This window comes from Capsicum annuum, chromosome 7, assembly GCF_002878395.1.
Source record: "Capsicum annuum cultivar UCD-10X-F1 chromosome 7, UCD10Xv1.1, whole genome shotgun sequence".
NCBI lineage: Eukaryota > Viridiplantae > Streptophyta > Magnoliopsida > Solanales > Solanaceae > Capsicum > Capsicum annuum.
Genome location: NC_061117.1, coordinates 194,228,727 through 194,236,861, shown reverse-complemented (window position 1 = coordinate 194,236,861; position 8,135 = coordinate 194,228,727). Strand labels below are relative to the sequence as shown.

The 8,135-nt window shown below is 33.3% G+C and overlaps 1 long non-coding RNA gene across 1 annotated transcript; it reads right to left on the bottom strand.

The window, feature by feature from the left end:
* Window positions 1-422: 422 nt before the first annotated feature.
* Window positions 423-3,238, bottom strand: LOC107877267. Its single transcript, XR_001676284.2, has 3 exons — window positions 2,815-3,238; window positions 866-2,570; window positions 423-758 (listed from the first exon to the last, which is right to left on the bottom strand). It is a non-coding gene; the product is annotated as an uncharacterized LOC107877267 (long non-coding RNA).
* Window positions 3,239-8,135: the final 4,897 nt, after the last annotated feature.

Here is an 8,135-nt window from a genome sequence, read left to right as displayed (position 1 = left end):
TACTCACCACCTCTATCAGTTCTTATATTTTTAATTTGCTTTTTGTATTGTTTTTCTACTTCAGCCTTAAACACTTTAAAGGCTTCTAGTACTTTGCTTTTATTATGAAGCATGTAGAGATACATATATGGTGAGTAATCATCTATAAAAGTGATAAAGTATTTCTGATCATATGCATTCATATTTAGATAACATATATCTGAATGTATGATTTCTAATATGTTTGTACTCCTCTTGGCACCTTTATTTGACTTGTTTGTCTGCTTACCTTTAATGCAGTCAACATAAGTATAGAAATCAATAAACTCTAAAGTACTAAGTACTCCATCATTCACTAATCTATTTATTCTATCTAGGGAGATATGTCCCAATCTTTAATGCCACAAAATAGAGAAGTTTTCATTTATAACACATCGTTTAAAGCCAGTTTGAACATGCATAACATTATGAGTGGAATTATTTTACAAATCAAGAGAAAAAAGACCATTAGATAGTGTACCATATCCAACAAGTTTGGATTTATAAAATAGATTAGAATGGCCTTCAAGAAATAAGGAGTATCCCAAAGGTACAAGTGTTGATACTGAAATTAAATTCCTAGAAATGTTAGGAACATAAAAAGTCTTTTCCAACTCTAAAATAAAACCACTACTAAGAACTAAAGTGCATGTTCCAATAGCTTGTACGCACGACTGCATCTTGTTTCCTTAATAGATGCTTTGCTCAGCTCTCACCGGCTACCATAGGTTTGTTAAGTCCTGCAAGGAATTCGTAATGTGGATTGTAGAAGTAGAATCAATCCACCACGTGTTATGATTAACATCAATCATATTATCTTCATAATAAACAAGAGAAATAGAAGTACCTTTCTTCTCAAGTCATCATTGAAACCTGACACAATCTTTCTTTATGTGTCCCTTCTTTCTACAGATGCGACACTTGAATTCTTTTTTGACGTCAGAATCAAGTGGAGCTTTTTTTTTCAACCTTTTATTAGCTTGATGAGACTTATGTCCTTGAGTAGTCATGAGTGTAATTTCTCCTGTTTCCATCACTAATCGACCCTCCTCTTGAACACACATGACTATAAGTTTATTGATAGACCATTTATCCTTATGTGTGTTATAGGAGATCTTAAAGGGGCCATATTATGCAGGCAGAGTATTCAAAATATAGTGCACAAGAAAAATTTCAGACATTTCAACCTCAAGAGTCTTTAGTTGAGTCGCTAAGTCTTGTATTTTCATGATGTATTCATGACACCTCTCACATAGGTGAGCCTCATTGATGAGAATTTCATAATTAAGGTGCTGGCAAGTGCCTTATCTGAAGTCTCAAATTGTTCATCAATAGCCTTCAGTAATGCCTTGACATTGTTATGTTGTTCGGCAAAACCAAGAATACCAACAGAGATTTTGGTTTAATGAACATAACACTCAAATGGTTAGAGCACTCCCATTGTTCATAAAGAGCAATCTCAGCTTGAGTGCTAATTTCATCAATATGTGGTTCATCTTTTATGATAGCATAATCAATGTCCATGCACCCTAAGTGAAGGAGAATTCTTTTCTTACAAATCTTATAGTTCTCACTATTAAACTCTGGAATATCACAAATATTAGAGAAATTTGCAGGTTGTATAACTGCAAAAATATACATATATACATACATGCTTATAAATTTGAGGCAAATAATATAAAATTGAATCTACTAACATAAAAATTGCCTATAGGCTAAATTTTTAATTCAATTAGACTCATTCTTTATGATAGAATCATCGTTTACTAGCATGACATTTTATCTTGACGATAAAACTATTAAAATCTCATTCACAATCCCCGTGGGTAATTATGAAAAGTATTTAATATTTTATCCTAATTAATTATGCAACCCAATAATAAAAGTTCTTAAGCTACTATATCGTGCATAATCAATTACAATTCTAATGTCTAAATTTTCTTTATGTAATCTTAAACTTTACAAATTTATTCAATTAAGGACGCTGTGGCTAATCTTCAATTAAACAATTATAGATCACTTAGACATTAGTTCTAATTTAATGTCTGTAATCTTATTATGTGATTCTAAAATAATATATAATTTTACTAAATCAAAATTGTTGTAACTCTTCATTCAATAAAACTATATGAATTATCAGACATTAAAATCAATTTTTTATTGCTCAAACATTAGGCAATAAAATAATGTAAAAGTAATACACAAATTAAATAACTTGAGTATATTACAATAACTTAGCAAATAATCCTTTGATAACACCAAGGAAATATGCAGGATGCAGGATGCAGAATAACAAGCCCATATAGTATAATATTTCACTAAATTGTGCCATTTAAATTTATTGTTATCTTTTATTAAATAAATAATTAAAGGAGAAGTACAAGATGGTCCCCACTGTAATAAAGTCTTCACACGTAAAGTGATGAATATCATCAAAATTGAAAAACACTTTATGTCCACACATTGTTTTAAAGTACATACTAGTCGTCTTCTTCATTCAACAGGGTGTAACAACCCAGGTAAAACCCAGTTTATAATCACCATTCCAGACGCTGAAAAAATGATCCAAATTCACAAAATTGTTAGAAAATCTATTTTTCTTGTTATTTCTAACACGATTTGTATCAAAATTTTTTAACAGGAAATAAAATTCATAGATCTGAAAATCAGAATTCCATTTTTTTAAACAAATGAAATAGCTTTAAAAATTATCAAGGCAAAGGCATTGTTTTGATCTGATGCCAAATGTTAGCCGAAAACTCAGAGTAGCGCAGTGGAAATATGGAATCAACATACCTCTAGCCATTGTTGAGGGTTTGTAGTTGACGTCGGCATCAATAATGTTATCAGCGTCGCTTTCCAATGAATCTTCTGAGCACTCAACTTCACTTCAGATGGTGTGAACTTTAGATGGTGTGAATTTTGATAGGGTTGTACTTAGGGACCAGAATCAGAGATGACACAATATATATAACTGCTCCACCATCAGGAGCAGTTGGGCAGTTCTTTAGATAAGGGAGTGACAATAGTTTTAGAGAATTTTGAATTTAAAATTCAAATTGAGAGGATAGGTGGGAGGTTATGGGCCATAAAAAATGCCAACAAGAAATAGATATGATCATGATGCGATATTTTAGAGTCAATCATGCTTTTTTACAAAAAAAAATTTATAACTTATACTCTGAGCAATTTATATATTTTGGGAGGACTATTTTGTATCAAAATGGATATGGCTTTAGACAAAATTTGACCCAGAAATACATTGTCTCCATAGGATAGGATCATTCAAAAATTAGTATAACGACTCGAGACTACCTCCTAGTCTTCACACGATGCTTGGAACCACAAGTGATCCCAATCTAACCCATGAAATGACGTACTGTTAGGCAACTGAATTATAATAAAATAAATAACAAGTTCTGCTATGCAAAAACATAATCATGGCATAATCTGAATAAGTACAATACTGATAAAGTTTACAATTTGATTAAAACTTAGAAAAGAACTAAAATTACATGACTGACTTTGACTGACATTTATGAAGCCTCTACTATACTGACGATAGATAGTCGGGACATGCCTCCAATTACAACTAATTAATACACATGAAAATAAATAAATTGTACATAAACTAAAACTGTTTGGATTTTTCGAAGTAGGAGAACTCATCACCTGCTGGTTGGAATCTGCAACTGTCTAATCATGATGTGCGGGCTATAACTGGTTTCTACATTATTAAACAATTTAGTCACACAGACGTATATATGGATCAGTACTTTTGGAATGTACAGAGTATGTAGGGGTGAATGCAATAAGTAAAACTGATTTCATACATAATCTTAAAACATGCATGCTAAGTGTAAGTAGACTCACCAATAAGCTGGAATAAACTGAAAGTTGAAAACATCTTAAAGCATGAGTGACAAACATACTCTGATAAGATAGTGAATCTCTACACTTAGTTTCCGTAAAACTTTACTTTAATGACATAAGTAGAACTGAAGATGGGATATGAAAAAACATGGATACTTTATGAATACTGGGTCTGAAACTAACTGATAGAGACTGACATAAATCGAGGATCTGAATATACAATCACAATGCATAAAAATACTAACTTATCTGATTAATTGAATGACTGATAGTTGAATACTGGTCATGTAAGACTAAACTGTACTTAGTCTAAATAACTGGACTGAGACTATAGAGTACTACGCAAATGAGGTAAGGACTGACTGAGCAACATGAGATAACTGAGCATGAATGCGTGAAAACTATATTATCTGAGAATGCAAGATCAAGCGTATAACATGATTCTAAAATAGTCCATAAAATGAAGTACTAAAATACTAATAACTAAATAACTAATAACTATACACTATGGTCAAGCAAACCTGAAATCAAGTTACTGATCTGATTACTGGACTGAGACTGTGACTGAGACTTTAACTGAGACTATAACTGAGACTGTGACTGAAACTATGACTGAGACTGTAACTGAGATTGTGACTGAGACTGTAACTGAGCTCATATTAAAACTGAATACTGAGTTCTGATAATTGAGTAACTGATAGGTGAGATTACTGATAACTGAGATATTGATAACTGGGTGACTATTTCTGACAGTCCCAGTTCTATAAAATTGAACTGAGTTCTATACTGAGTATGAAACTAAAACTATCGGAGGTATCATCTAATCGACATACCCCAATCTAAGCTAATCAAGGTCTAACCTATAACCCCAGTTGGAAGAGTGTTAGTACCGTACCACGGATACTAACACTGGCTATGTGGATCCACTAAACTAGTGTTGTCCCAAGGACTAAGGGTTACCCTCAATTGGCAGGTACCCGTATGAGATCAACCTTCAGCTGGCAGGCTAACATCTTAACCTACGCTAGCAACGTAGTTCTGGAACGCGGGGACTACTACTAAAGGTCACACCCTCAACTGGCAGGTGAGCCCCCATCCCTGGGTTCGTTCGGTGCCAAATCCTACTCCTAATTGAACTGACTCGAAATACTAACTGGTGCATGCACTGTTAACTGATAACTGATAATTGATAAGCTCAGGGCATGGTATTCTGAAAATAACAGCGCATACGGATTATGAGGTAATTATTTACGTATAAACTGATACTGGGACAGAAATCGGACTTAGCTAACTTAATCGGACTCACAACTGACCATATTACTGTCAATATGATATTTCCTATGGTATAACTGAAATCACTCTGTAGTTACTGGAAAACTAGACAATAACTAAATTTCGGGTATTCATAACCCCTAGGACTCGATAACAATAACACCAAGACTATACTCAGGCTTTGAAGTCATGATAAATAGTCATTATTTAAAGAAACCCATCACTTAGGTATTTCATCAAACATTTGTCATGGTTTAAACTAAGCATAGGGATAGTTTTAGACATATAGCAACAACATGAATTAAATATTAAATATCGCCAATTAAGGCTTTAACATGGGACAATTCATCAAACATATGGGGATCATGAACTTGGAAATGGGAATATCTTAAACATGGGAGCATAGCATGATTACATAACTAAAATCATGAACTGAGAAATTCACATGTAATTCGGTTGAAATAGGACATGAGCGTTTCATCAAAACATGTAAAGTTCATAGCTCGAACGTAAGAATGTCTTAAACATGAGGGAACAATAGGGTTCCATGGCAAAATTCATAACTTGGGGATTCATCTTGAAATTGATTGGACATGATATAGAAATTTCATCAAACATGTGGAAGGCATGAATTTAAAACACGAGGATATTGCTAAACATCATGAATTTAAGATCTATCATGAAATTTACTTGAATAAAGCATGAAAAACTCAAATTCAGCCTCATAGGATTTTTCTTTGAGAGAAAAGATGAATAATAGAGTGTACAATGCTTTTGGGAGCTGAAATTAAGTGTTATGGGCGGATTTGGGTGAGGGAAAGTGACCAAAGTGCCCTTAGACCCTTTAGAAATTGAAATAGGATGTGAAACAGTTCTGTAAAGCGTTGGCCATCACGTCGACAACCGACGCGTCGCGTCCCAATCATGTCATCTTACTACCTCACACAGAAAATGGCATAACTTATCGCTCGAAAATCGAATTTAGGCGAAATTGGTATCGTTGGTAAGCTAATTCAATTATCTACAATTTGGTGGGTCTTGAGCTGCAAAATTCTATGTATATAAAAGTTATACACATTTAAAGTAGATCCTTGTAGAATCGAATACCAAACTTTGGACGAATCAAAGGCTTTAAGCTTAACTTTTTTCTAAGTGATTCTTATGAACATTTTTCACCTCAAAAGCAAATCAAACATGAGGATAAAGATCATGAAACTCATATTTGCATGGAAATCACTTAGATCATAGCTTATACACGTAGGAACGACAGTTCAAAAACTAGTCCGAAAATGCGGAGTATTACAATTAGGAGCGACTCTTTTCTAGCCTTCGAGCTCAGGTTTGGATCCATAATTTAAATTTATTTTAATACACTAGTAAGGTATTGGATGACTCTCCTCAACAAGAGCAATACGTTGTACTCCATGATGCTCACGTGATTTATGTCGATTAAGAGAAACTCCGCAAAAGAAAACTTACTTATTTTCAGATAGTATATGATTTGCCAAGGCCACTAGTTTAAAAAGAATTTTACGAAGCATTGTTTGCAATTTTGTTCAGATTTCAGCTATCTAATTTTCAGTTACAATTTCAGCTTCAAGAAAATGTTTTAATTATTTAAGTTTCACCATTTAGGTCAGATGTCCTTCTTTGTAGTTATTCAGTCTCATTTATGATTATGTTATCCATGTCTCATATTTCTAGCTTTATCAGTTTAAGATATTAGTACTATTTTACTTTACTGCTTTATATGAAAGTGCATTCGAAGTATTGACACCTCTTTTTTGGTGCTACACCATTGGACGATGTAGCATCTAGCTTTAGATTATGCAGGTTGTGAACAAACTTTCGAGTAGGCTAGTTATCAAGTGAGTTCTCAATCTTTCAAGGACTTAACAGTATTTCGGTCATCAGATTGATTTGTTACATAAAGATAGTTATACTCAGAATGTAGTAGAGGCTTCATAGACACATAATCAAATCAAGTAAGGTGTAAGTAATTCTTTAAAAAATATTTTAATGTTTCAGTTAATAAAAGCTTATGGTATTTTATTTCTTTTTGTTTATAAAAGTTACCCCATGCTTTCAGCTTCCGCATTTTTATCAAAGTTCAAATTTTCTAATTTCATGTCATGCCTAGTTATTCTCTTTGGCCACTCGTGATTTCAGGTGACTGTTACGTCTAGGATGTAGGCTGGGGACATTGAAATTTTTGAACAATAAAATCCTAACATCAAATAAGTTGATTTTTCATGTCATGCTTCAAAGAAGTATCCATCATCACAGTAATAAATATTAGTTATTAAAGTAATAGATCTTTCCTGTTCATTTTTGTTCTCCTTCGTATTCAAGAGTTATTATTCGATATTTCCTCTACATTGTTGTTCTCTTTGGTATTCAAAATTTATTCTTTGATTTTACATTGATCTATGCGTTTTCTAGACAACAACAACACAACATACTCAATAAAATTTCATAAAATGAGTCTGGGTAGGATAGAATCTACGAAGATCTTACCGCTACCTTGTGAGGATAGGGATACTATTTCTGACCCTCTGGTCAAGGAAAGAAGAAACGTGAGTAGTAATAACAAGCAATACCATCAACAAAATAATAAATTAAATAAAGTGAAAGAAACAATCACGTAAAATAAGGGTGTTAAGTGGGCTGGACCGGGTCAACCTGGAACCGGCCCATGAAATTTTGCCGGTTTGTGGGCCGGTCCGATTTTGGGGCCTGGTTAAGTGAGCCGGACCAAGTCCGGGTCCAACAGTAATTTTTTTAAAAACAATCCTGAACCGGCCCACTTAGCCCAACCCAGTCTAACCCACCTAAATCCAGTCTAACCCCGTTAAAAATCTGGTCAAAAACCCAAAAAACAAAGTTTTTTTTCCAATATACACTATATATACCCACCTATATACATTTTAAATACGTTAAACAATATATATACACTATATATATAGTATATA